General features: G+C 45.6%; 1 protein-coding gene across 2 annotated transcripts in view; it reads right to left on the reverse strand.

Moving 5' to 3' along the window:
* Positions 1-12,309, reverse strand: part of DENND1A (DENN domain containing 1A) — a 150,095-nt gene that overhangs the window by 12,459 nt on the left and 125,327 nt on the right. The window lies entirely within an intron of this gene.

Genomic DNA, 12,309 nt, shown 5'->3' on the forward strand with positions numbered 1-12,309 from the left:
TATTGCAAGCATAGTGCCCATGTATTCCTCCCTGCAGCACAGAGTATTTCTCAGGAATTCTGGTATTATGTGGCCCTGGCTGCAGCAGCAGAGGGACCTGGTCTCCCCCTTCAGTGCTTGTGTACAAGGCCAGGATAAATCACTTGCTGATACCCACCTCTGTAGGAGCTGCCAAGCCTGAGAGAGAAAAAGCAGCCTGCAAAAAGTATTATTTACACATACAGAAATGTGTTGCAACTACTAAAAGCCAAATAACAGTTCTGAACAACAACAAATTTAAGTATATTTGATACAGGCATATTTTTGGGATTGATTATAATAATTTACATTTATCTTGAATTTCCCCTTGATGAATGAAGTCTTTCTGTTCCACTTACTGACACAGCCAGAGGAATGCAACAGGAGCTTTCATTATTACATTTCCAACCTTTTATCAATCACATTGGGAGCAAAGACAGTGGAACCAACCATGTTACAGTGAGTACTATTAATACCCTACAGCTGGCAGATTAAACAGTTTTAAGACTTCCACATAATAAATGACTCCATTTGAACAATACAGGTCAGCAACTTTGGTACAGAGGAATCACAACATGCCCCCTTACACCTGCCAAACGTGGAACACGAGGGCAAGGGAGCACAACAGGACCCCCACAGAACATGGAAAGTCTGATCCTAGTGAAACACATCTGGCAGGGTCCCCCATGCCCACTGTATTTAAGAGAACACACAAAATCATACTCAATGCCACTTTTTAAACACAGAAAACAGAAATCTTCAGGAGAAAAATCTACAAAAATGACTCTGTTAAGCTAAACACCCAGAGTTAAAAAGAGGGAGGAGAAGAACCACATGCCACTGAAATGTCACACAAGAACATGCACCAGAGATCAGAAGTTAAAACACACACCCAGTTGCACTTGTTAACCAGTTACCTGCTCATCCAAAACACATTTTAACAAGTTTTAGCAAGATCAGATTTGAAAACTTGCATCTCTCTCTTTCTTGTGCATGTATGTGTATGGATAAGGAAGCAAGAAGTAAGATGATTTGGGGGAAACTATATTCATAAAGCTGATGTCCTGAATACACACAAATATCTTCCAATGCTGTGCCAAAACCTAACACCCCTCCTAAATTGATACTTCTTGCCTGTGCCTTTAAAAAAAAAAAAACATCTGGTGCAGAGCCAGCAGGGTGTCCAGTCTGAATGCCATCCTGCATAGACCACAGGTAAAACTGTCCTGAGTGTTTTGGGAAAAACTGCTGAGATGAGGTATCCCTACCTAACACATCCAGGCACTGCACTGCCAGTAATTTCTGTGCAGTTCTTCCATGGAAGAGCTCCTTCCTCTGGCCAGCCTGCTGGGCCTTCTTTTACACCATGGAATTGTCACCCCTAAGGGGGTACCAGTGTTCTGCTGCCAAAGATCGACCTCGCTTCCCTCAAGTCTATTCACACATGGAGAAGAATTAGGCATCCCAAATTAATCACAAGCATAACTTGCAGAGAATAAATATTTTCTCTTCAGACTTCTGCTTCCTTTCACATTTGAGTTCAGTGCAAGTCTTCAAAAGCTCACTGGCTAAAAACTTCTGCCAGCCAGTCCAGCAGGGCTTTGTGTGTAAGAAATCACTGCAAAAGTCAAACCAGCCGTGGCCAGAGCAGCCCCAGTTACCTGCAGAGCTGCCCGAGAGCTGCAGGGCTCGCCAGAGAAAAGCAGAACAACCGCGGGTCCCAGGGCTGTGCCGCAGCAGAGAGAAGGCAGTTTAGGAGCATAATTCACACATGGCTTCTGTGCAGAGTTTCACAGTCCAAACTACCAGGGTTTAGTAGTGCTACAAAGAGCAGAACTCAGGCAGTGTTAAGCTGTGCCAGTGAGACAATCCCCAGCTACTCACGGGCCTGGAGGAGCGCTGGATCTTTGGGGGCGGCGGGCGCGGCGGGCGGAGTCTGTGCTGCTGCAGCAAAGTGGAGACTAAATTAAAGTCACCTGCATGGAAACACCTCTGATGTCCTGGCAAAAGCAGCATGAGCATGTGACAGCAGTGATTTACCTTCATACTCACCTCACAAAATGCCAATTTTCTTTGTTTTTCCAAAGCAGTGCCCAACCCATGGCCCAGGACAGCCCCGCAGCACAGGTGTCCCTGCCAGGCTGAGCTCAGCTCCTGTCACACCTGAGGCAGCAGGGACTGCACACCAGCAGCAGGGACTGCACACCAGCTGCAGGGACTGCACACCAGCTGCAGGGACAGCACACCAGCAGCAGGGACAGCACACCAGCAGCAGGGACAGCACACCAGCAGCAGGGACTGCACACCAGCAGCACTGACTGCACACCAGCTGCAGGGACAGCACACCAGCTGCAGGGACTGCACACCAGCAGCACTGACTGCACACCAGCTGCAGGGACTGCACACCAGCTGCAGGGACTGCATACCAGCTGCAGGGACTGCACACCAGCTGCAGGGACTGCACACCAGCAGCAGCCACTGACACTACAAACATGTTCAGGGTGGATCCTCAGACCTCAAAGTCCAAGAGTTTTATGCAAACGGAAACCAGGATACTCAAAACCACTTTCACTAAAATCTTGAGTGGTTTCACTGCATGTGAAAACTTACAGAGAAGGCCTCAAACCAGACATGTAAGAGCATGGGAAAAATTCAATTCAGTTACACTTTTCATGCACTTAAAGGTGAGCTTATGTTCACATCCTGTCCTGGATTTCACTCCTAAGTGACCAACAATTATAAGTCAGATATTAAAGATGGCCTAGAATTCAAAACTATTTGTGCAAGCATCATTTCAGTTCTGTGTAAGAGAAATGAACATACTACAAATATTCTATATATTTATATTACAATAAGCTACTCCTTTGCAGGAGCCAATACTTTCATAACCTTATCCTGTCACTAGATTATTTTTTCCAGCTGAGATTTAAATATCACATATGATTAAGCTTTCATCTCTGATCAAAGAATAGTTCTATATGTTTCCACGATAAAGACACATAAAAATGCTGTTCTATGAAAAGATTAAAGGTGTGGAAACTTTTTTGTCTCTTGGACTTCTAACCAGGCATTGTGTTAACCCTCAGAACTGTGACCTCAGTGCTTGTAACAGCACAGGCAAAGCCAGCACTGATTCTGATTTCTGTTACACTGCAGAGCTCCCAGCAATGGAGTTTGTTGGGAGGTTCATGTGTGCTGCAGCACCCTGGGCACTGCTGAGCCCCAGGAGACCTCAGAGCAGGCTGAGACAGACTGGCCAGGCCAGCAGGATGGGCAGGGACAGCCTGGCTTAAAGCAGGGCTGTGAACACAGGCAGGACCAGGCCAAGGCTGAGGGGAGGCAGGACAGGGAGCAGGGACAGGGAGCAGGGACAGGGAACAGGGACAGGGAGCAGGGACAGGGAGCAGGGACAGGGAGCAGGGACAGGGAGCAAGGAGCAGGACAGGGAGCAGGGGCTGTCCCAGGGCTGCACTGCCAGCACTGGTGCTCCTGCCTGTCACCACAGGGGGACAAGTAAGCATGTTCAAACTCTGTGTTTGCTGGGAGAGCCACCGATTTGAAGTTAATTTGTTAATGCAGCAAAACACATTGTTTCTAAAAGGTCAGCAGGTGAAGCTGTGTTGGAATATCAACTTAATTACCTGGGCTGCAGGGAGGAATGGGCACCAAGCAGCACATGGCTGCAGTGCTAAAAGCTGCTAAATTGCTATTCCAAGCATGGTCCTAAATACATGTACTATGGCTTTTCTGTGAAGGGGAGAAATGTCTAAATTAGCACTTTCTCACCAATAGCTGTTTACCAGCCTACCTTTTTCCTCTGGACATTTGCTTAATTGTCTTGTTCTAAATACTTCTGAAGCAACAAGACAGAAAATTTGCAGAAAGCCATTTCTGTGACTGCAGATCTGGCACTGCTTTACTAATTATCAGACAAGTGACTTAAAGCTATGAGATGCTGGAGAAAGAAAAATCTTACATTCACTTTTACACTATCAAAATACTGTTTTAAAATGATAGATCCCACATGTCATAAAGTAGCTATAATATACCCAAGGAACTTTCACAATACAGCTATTTAGAGTTTTATACCAGAGAAAACATTACAGAGGATAATTTTTGGTCTGTGAGGTAACAGCTTGTGAACAGAATATTATCTCAAACTAATTGTGGGTGTCTTTTGAGATTTGTTTAAAGTGGTATTCAAAACAGAGCCTTGTGAGTAAATTAGAGGCGCTAGCTCATGTGCAGCAACAAGTGCAACCAGAAGGAAATGCTTAAAGGAAACACAGCCAGATGAGAGCTGCTGTGCCAGTATGTGCAGAAAGAAGTGTTTCTCAATCAGCAGTGAGGGTGTTTCCAATAATTTCCAAAGCAAAGCTCTTCTAGATGAATATCTTATTTCCTTCTGAAATTGAGGACCGGTTTGAAAATCCCTGAAAGTCAATCAGCCATGGGACAGAGATGCCTTGTGCTGGGTGAAGCCAGGCTCACACACACCAGGCTGCAGGACACCTGAAGTGCTGACTTTGGGAGAGCAGGCTGAACCTCAACTGAACACTCAATTAAAAAAAAAAAAAGGAGAGAAAATAACAACACTGAAAAATGTCTGGTACCTAAAAAGATTCAGTGGAGAAAGCAGACAGAATCTACAAGGCAGCTGTTTTATTATCCACCCAGATCCCTGCACAGCACACTCTGCTTTTTACATGCTCCCATATGTACAGCTCACAAACTGGGATGACAGGAACAGTGTATGCTTTACAGCATATATTTTTAATTTACACTCTGAAATACTTCAACAGAAGTCTGCTGGGTCCTGTGATAAAAATAATCTCCATGTTTTAAGGGATGCCTCATTCTTCAAGCCACATTTGTAGATTGGGAAGGTAGAACAAGTCTGGCAAAAATGCAGCAATACCTAAAGCCAAAATCCCAAACCCACAAGAACACCACTGTGGATTATTATTGCTGATAACTGATGCTATTCTAAAAACACATGCCTTAAACAGTCAGCTCCTGGGCTGCACAACTGAATGGTATTTTATTTCTTTTGTCTGCAATTACAAGAAAAGAAAAGGGAAGAATTTTGAGAATGACATGGATCTATTTTTCTCTGTGGAGCCTGAGACAGCCATGGCCAACACAGCACGTGCTGTTCTGTGATGTTCATAGGAGGACCACGATGGTATCTGTGCCTAAAGACCTGCCAAAACTTCTGATCACAACTCAGCTCCAGGACAGCAAAGTCCCACAGAAGGTGGTGTCAGTAAAACCTGGGACTGTGACCATTTAGTTCAGTGCCCCATTCTCACTTTGTCTGCTGAGCAGCTGAACATCAATACTGACCTCCTCCCACCTATACCTGCACTCAGTTCCTCCAATAAAACGTAAATCACCCCTGACCCATTAAACTGGTATCATCTGACACTGCGGTTTGAGGACTCCTGACATTTTCCAAAGGAGATCCTGTCAATAGCCTCTTATTTACCTGGCACAGAGCCCAGGTGCTGCAGAGCACAGTCTGAGAGCCACTGCACACTGAGCTCCAACAGCAGACAGGTGCCTACAGCACACAAAACATTTAACTCAATGTACAGCCATTCTGGTTCAAAGCCTCACACATTGTTTCCATTTCATTCCCATATAGTGAGGCCCTGGATAAGGAAGGATGATGCTGCACACAGGGACTACATCAGCAGGAGCAGGCCAGGGCTCTGCTGGTCCCTTTCCCACCTGCTCTGCTCTGGTCCTGCAGAGCTTTGCCATCCCTGCTCCTTGCTGGGCCTTCCTTGGCAATTTGCTCCAGCACTCACCACTGTTTGGGCAGGGGATTCATTTGGCATGATTCAATACTCTAAACACACACCAGCTTTTTGTTCTGAGGTGTCAGAAAAACCAAAGAAATTTGTACACAAAGAATGGACTTTGAGCCCATTTCTTTGAAATACTCACTGTGACACAGAACACTGCAGCCCTTTTACCTGTTCTCCTTGTCCCCTCGGGCAACCACTGGTGACTTTGTATAATTTCTTGTTATTTCTTCGATGTATTTTGGCACCACTCTGCACTTAATTTTGTGCACCACATTTTTTTCAGGACCCTGCAGTAACAGCAGAATCCTGCACTGACAATATCCACTCCTCCATCCTAGATGGGTAACTGTGAACACACAGGGATGTTCCTGGTACTAGGAAGGAGCACATCCTAAGGACTCTGCACCACACCATGGGCCTCACCCTGAAGCAGCACAACCTTCATTTGTCCAGAAGGAGAACAGAACCCCAGCTCTCTGTGACGTTGCTGCACAATGCCAGGGCCATGAAGGAAAACTCCCTTAACTCATCAGAGCAGTTTCTGGATTACAGAATCCTGTCTGGATTACAGCAAACCAGCAAGGAGAGCTTTTGTACAACTATTCACAGAGGTAAAAGAGACAAGAGGGTGAAAGAGAATCTCACAGAGGTGATCATTTTTCCAGAGGACTTCTTCCAAAATGAGGCTCATTTTGCTGCGGTTTGTTTTCATTCTGTCTATTCCTCAACATACATGGATGGAGAGACATGTTGCAAAAATCCCAGACCCCAGGAATATATTTATCCCCATGTGTTAAAGCCTATCCATCTACTACCTCAGCAGAGTTTAAAATCACAGCTAATAGGTTAACAACTGCTTTTCTTCTGCTTCAGATGAAGAATATCAGAAAGCTGGGGGAATATTCCGCTTCCCAATTTGTACTGACTGCTCAGTGCTACTTGCAATGTCTGTTTGACAGGACTGACATTTTGTACCACTGTGAGATGGGAGAACGTGTGACATTTTTATTCATGGTGGCGTACGCCCTTGTAATGATCAGCCCTGGTCGATGTGCTTACTGCAGCAGCCCCGAGCCCTCGGAGAACAAACACGAGCCCGAGGTGCCAGCAGTTTGGCTGCCTTATTAAACACCACCAGGATTCTAACGAAGAGCAACTGCTGGAAAATCTCACTGTCAAATCCTCAAGGACATTGTCAACATGGAACTAACTACATATATTTTTCACTTAAAATACTAGAAAATCCAGCAATGCAATATCAAATTTAAAGAAAAAAGCCACAGTGGTTTGTGTGCGTTTTCTTTTTTAACTGGTCATTTTGCCAGCTTTACGTTGGATTTCTGTGGTCCTGATGCTGGAATTCAAATCAAAGGGATCATGTAACCTACATGATTTAAAATGCTGGAAAAATGGACATATCCCTTATTATCTCTTAACAGCTATTCCTCTCTAGCAAGTGGAATACTTGCACAGAAAAAAAAAAAGAAAAAAGACATGGTCTCTCATTTACAGAGTTCTATAAACAGCAATGTCTCTGCTTCACTCAGCTTCATCATTCACCAAGCCAGGCTGCATAACTGGGGGAACACTGTCCCCCACACACCCACAGAAGGACACAGCCCCTCTCTCTGCAGCCTGTTTTATGTGCCATTCACCAGCCCAGCTCTGAGGGGCAAACCTAAAAAATGCCTGGCCAAACAAACAGTCACAGTGGGGTCGGCATTTAGAAGAATTTTACATTTCATATACTATTTCCCTTTAATCTCCTGGTTTAATCTAGTGGCCCAGAGGTCAATTCAGACAGTTGTGGCCTAACTGCAAATATCAACTTCATAAGTAATACATAAGAAGCTTCTGGATGCTGATCTACATTGATAGAGAAGCAAGTCATCCATAAGACACTGTGAGCTCTCCTCAAGTTGTCAGTCTAGGTGATTTGGGTAGCCTTGCATGTACTGATGTATTTATTTTCTAGGTATGTATTATTTATAAAGCACCTTCCAGATGGCAGCAGTGATGGCCCAAGATCCTCTCTAGGAGGTATTTGTGGGTTCCTCAGCAGAACAGGACTAACAAGGAGCCTGTGCACACACGTTAGAGCTGCTGTCGCCTGTCACAGCCCCGGCAGGTCGGCTCTGAGCGCTCCCTCGCAGGCAGGCACAGCAGCACTGACACCTCACACACAGGGCAGCACAGTGAGCCCAGCATCCTGGGGAGGAGTGCTTCCAGCACTGAGACAGCTGGCAAACACTGAAACCAGTCTGTAACATGCTTGTTCATGGCTGAACACATGTGCTGCATGCAGACTGGGGCCACAAGCTCAGTGCAAAGCATGAATTGCTGCATGCCATGGCACCAGGCTGGTGCAGGCATTCCCTAACTCCCACCCCATGGACTGCCACTGCTGCTAATCCTGCACACCACACAGCATAGTTTCAGTCCAACACATCATTGTCTTGTCCATTGACATTGGTTTTACTCCTCAGACTAAGAACACTGCCCCTGAGAATCCAATGGGACATGTGAGTGGTCTCAAGCAGGCGTTAGATGGACAAGTGATCCTGGGCCAAGACATTTGTCTTTTTGTGAGGTGACTTTTACTGAGCAACACTGAATTCCTTCCTGAAAGGAACAGGCAAAGAAAGGAGCAAGAACAAATGAGGGCAGAAGATATGCTTTCTGAAGACAAAATCATTTTAAAGAATTTATACTTTTGCTAAATCCATACAGAATCAAATGGAGAGAGGGAGGAAACCCCATGTGGCTCCAGAGAAAGGAAATGGGAACCCACATTGCTCATCTGTGGGGAGGAGTGGAAGGGAGGCTCATTTTCTTAATGAAGGTCCTGCTATTGTCCTCCAGCTCTGAGTGGCCAGAGGAGGAGCTGGCTCTGCAGCCAGAGCACACAGTTACACGAATATTAGCAAATGAACTTGTTTTCCCCTTTCCCCTTTGGTTTCTACCTCAGTGCCACACAATGCCTGCTGTGATCCAGAGGAATCTGCTATTGTTCCGATGCACCTGGGTGTGAAGGGAGTCACAGGGTCTGGCAAAGGAGCCTTCCTCCCTTCCCTGCTTCATCCTTTTACCCTGCAGATAATCCCCCCTCTGCTGCCTCTGGCCTCAGCGATCCAGCTCTGCATTCCTGGAATGTAGCTGGCTGGTGTTCTCCCCATCTTCCCCCTGACCTCTTAATGCCGTTTAATCTCCTGGAAGGAGAGCACTGCCCGACAAAGCAGAGTTGTTTGTTCTGTGTGTCCAAGTGCAGACTGTGACTAGGGAAAATGAACATGTTCATTTACAGCAAAAGGATTCAAACCAGCAAATAAGATGGAAATTTCCATGCTGTGTCCTGCAAGAGTTTACCATGAGTCAGAAGGAGCCAGGGAGAGCCCAGAGAAGCCTTTCTACAGTCAGACAAGCTGCTTCAGTACATTGGTGCATTTTCCATTTGTTTCTCAGCTATTTACATTAGTCCCCAGAGCACTGATTCTCTGTAGTTTGCATCAAGAGCAGAACATGATTGAATCTCTCTAGCAAAGATACATGTGGAAGAGCCTTTTGTATTTTCTTAAGCTTTACACCTTTTGGTACATAAATGGAATTAAATATCCTATTTGCTGGTAAATAAAAACAAGCCATAGAAAACATAAACCCAGCTAAGCTGACAAAAGACATTCTAATTATACCAGACACAATTAGAGAGCTGTACAGAACTGCCAGGATCACTTGCTTCTAATGAAATGATTCCCTTTCCCAACAAGTGATGTTTCTGGCAGCTTATTATTTGCTGGTTTAATTGTACTAAATCATGGGTGCTCCTGACTGTGGGAAAGCTCCTAAGGAACAACATTCCTAAGTGTAGCTTTGCTTTTGAAGCCCTTGGGCTCATCCTGTGTGCTCACAGCACCCCTCCCAGGCTGCTGGGAACACTGGGCACAGGTACTAATCCTGCATGAACTCTCTGGGTCCTGCCAAGGTAGCCCCAAGAGCTGCTTGCTTGGACAAGGAACCTGTTCAGAACAGTCACCATGACACTGTGTAGTGTTCATTCTCCAAACAGCTCAAAGACAACACAGACACAGTGTTCTACCTAAAAAGTACAAGTGTGGGCATGGAAACAAGAGCCCAACCCCCCGAGTCACAAATCACCTGCACTAGTGTCCCACTCTGCCCTGCTCAGGCCTTACTGGGCTCCCAGTGCCTGCCCTGCCTGGTACACTGGGAAGGATCCCAAGGTCAGCTCTGGAAGCTGAATATGCAGCTTGTGTTCGATGCTTTAAGGACATTTTGGTCAGCTTTTAAGACAAAAACCAGAAGAAAACACGTAACAGGACACTCACAGCATCACTAAGGTTGAAAAAGACCGGCAGGATTATCAAGTCCAACCATCAGCCCAGCAGCACAGGAGATGCTCTCTGTAGCACTGGATCTTCCATAACAATTCACCTTACTCTTGCCCCAAACACAGAGCACTACTCAGTGCTACAAACCTTCCATTCGAATCTTGGCCTTGGCTTCAAAACTGTTGCCTCTTCTCCCCACGCATTAACCCCTGAGCTGCCTGTACTGCCCCTGTTCCTTGTTGAGTGCAGTTACACTGTCCCAGAGTCTGTGTGACAGCTGCTGTATTCGGCTGGTGCAGGGATCAATAACAAAGGTACATCCTGAGTAAGGCATGCAAAGTCCCACCCAGGAAAAGCAGTGGTCCCACCCTCCCACGGTGGTGTCTTACTGAGAACACTCTGTTTAGATCTCTACTACACTGCCCCAGGCTATCTGGCTAAAATCCTTCTTTTCACCATCAAGGGGAGCTTTCCCACAATGTCTCAGTATTACAGAAAGCATCATTAAAACAATTCCATAATAAACAAGGCTCTCCAGTGATGCCTGATCACCACTCACCAAGATGAGCCAGGACACACAGAATCCCCCCCAGTCAGCTAATTACTGCCAAATTTTGGTGAGCCATCAGCCGAGGGGCTGTGCTTTCACACGCATTTCAAGATATTTTACCGATATATTTTTGTATCCTAACAACTGCAGATACACAACTGTGTTTGGAAAAGGCAGCAACTCCCTCACTCTAGGGTGAGAGATAATGAGTTAAAATTAAAGGCTGTTGCCGGCTCGCTAGCCCATCCCCCTTTAGCTAATCTGTCATGTAATGAAGAGAAGCACCCAGCACAGGACAGCTCGCTGCCGGCTCACTTACAGCGAGCTGATTAAGAATGTTCAACCAACAGCAGACTGCAGACCTTTCCGAGGAAAATAAATAGACTGTATGCAAATGTGTTTGTCACTTTGACAGCACGTCTCAATTAAAGGGCGCGCGGCGGCGGAGCTGCTGCAGCGCTGCGGCCGCGCTCCCTGCACCGAGCCGGGCCCTGACCCCAGCGATGCATGCATTCGAAACGCTGCCAGCCGCACAATGCTGCACTCCGAGAGAGCCCTGACAATGAGAAAAAAGCCTCTTTCATCCTCTTCACTTTAGAAGAGCTGTGAATGCACAAACAGCCCTTATTTCAGAGTTCTTGTGCCTTTTTAATTGTTCCCACCTTCTGTATTCTAGACAGAGTTACAAGTGACATTAAAATCTCTGCCTTTAATCACGAGTTAGAAGCCATCTCCCATTTAGAGAGTAAATGTTGCTGCTTTTTTCCTCCCCAAAGCCTTAATCTATATTTCATAAACCTGAGCATCTTCTCCTTTTGTATGGAGGTATGATTTTGGTTTTGTTTTGGCACTGGGCTATCAGGAGAAGCAGACCCGTGCCGGGGTCTGTGAGTCAGCCAGCCCCACAACGGCCACGTCAGACGGGTTTTTGGAAAGCAACATTTGTAATGTGATGACAGCAGTGAGCATTTAGCCAGTGAGCCTCTCCCCACAGCCAGGGGTCAGGAAAGCTCATGTGTGTTTCTTTGCACACAGAGAAATGATCATCAAAAATTTGAAAGTGACTGTTAAAAATCCTCATGAATTTAAATTTGCACTTACCACTCAAATATATAGTTCATTAATCTACCATCATATTTGAACTATCCATCGTTCACAAAAATCTAAAGGAAAAGCTGAAAATAAATGGTGAGATGATGTGATTTCTGACTGCTTGAAATGCAGTGTAACATGTCCCTGCTGGAGCTAGATGGCTGCATTCCTCCAGTAGCCCAAATTCCTCCCAACTGTAGTGGCACAGAAAGTAACAGAAAAAAAAAATCTCTACTGAAAATACTTAATTGGAAGAGAATGATTTTAAAATAGTCTCCAAGAACTTACATTTAGCACACTGGTGAAAGTACTGAAAAAATAAATCTAATTCTGAGCTGATGCATACAACATTGCTCAGAGCACTGATCAGACCTCGGGCAGCCCCATCCAATACCTGAACAGCCAGTGCAGCCACACCAAGGGTTTCTGCTCATAGACACTTCTCTGAAACTGCTTTGCTTCACACTTGATCATGTTTTACAATTCCCTC

This window comes from Catharus ustulatus, chromosome 21, assembly GCF_009819885.2.
Source record: "Catharus ustulatus isolate bCatUst1 chromosome 21, bCatUst1.pri.v2, whole genome shotgun sequence".
Taxonomy (NCBI): Eukaryota; Metazoa; Chordata; class Aves; order Passeriformes; family Turdidae; genus Catharus; species Catharus ustulatus.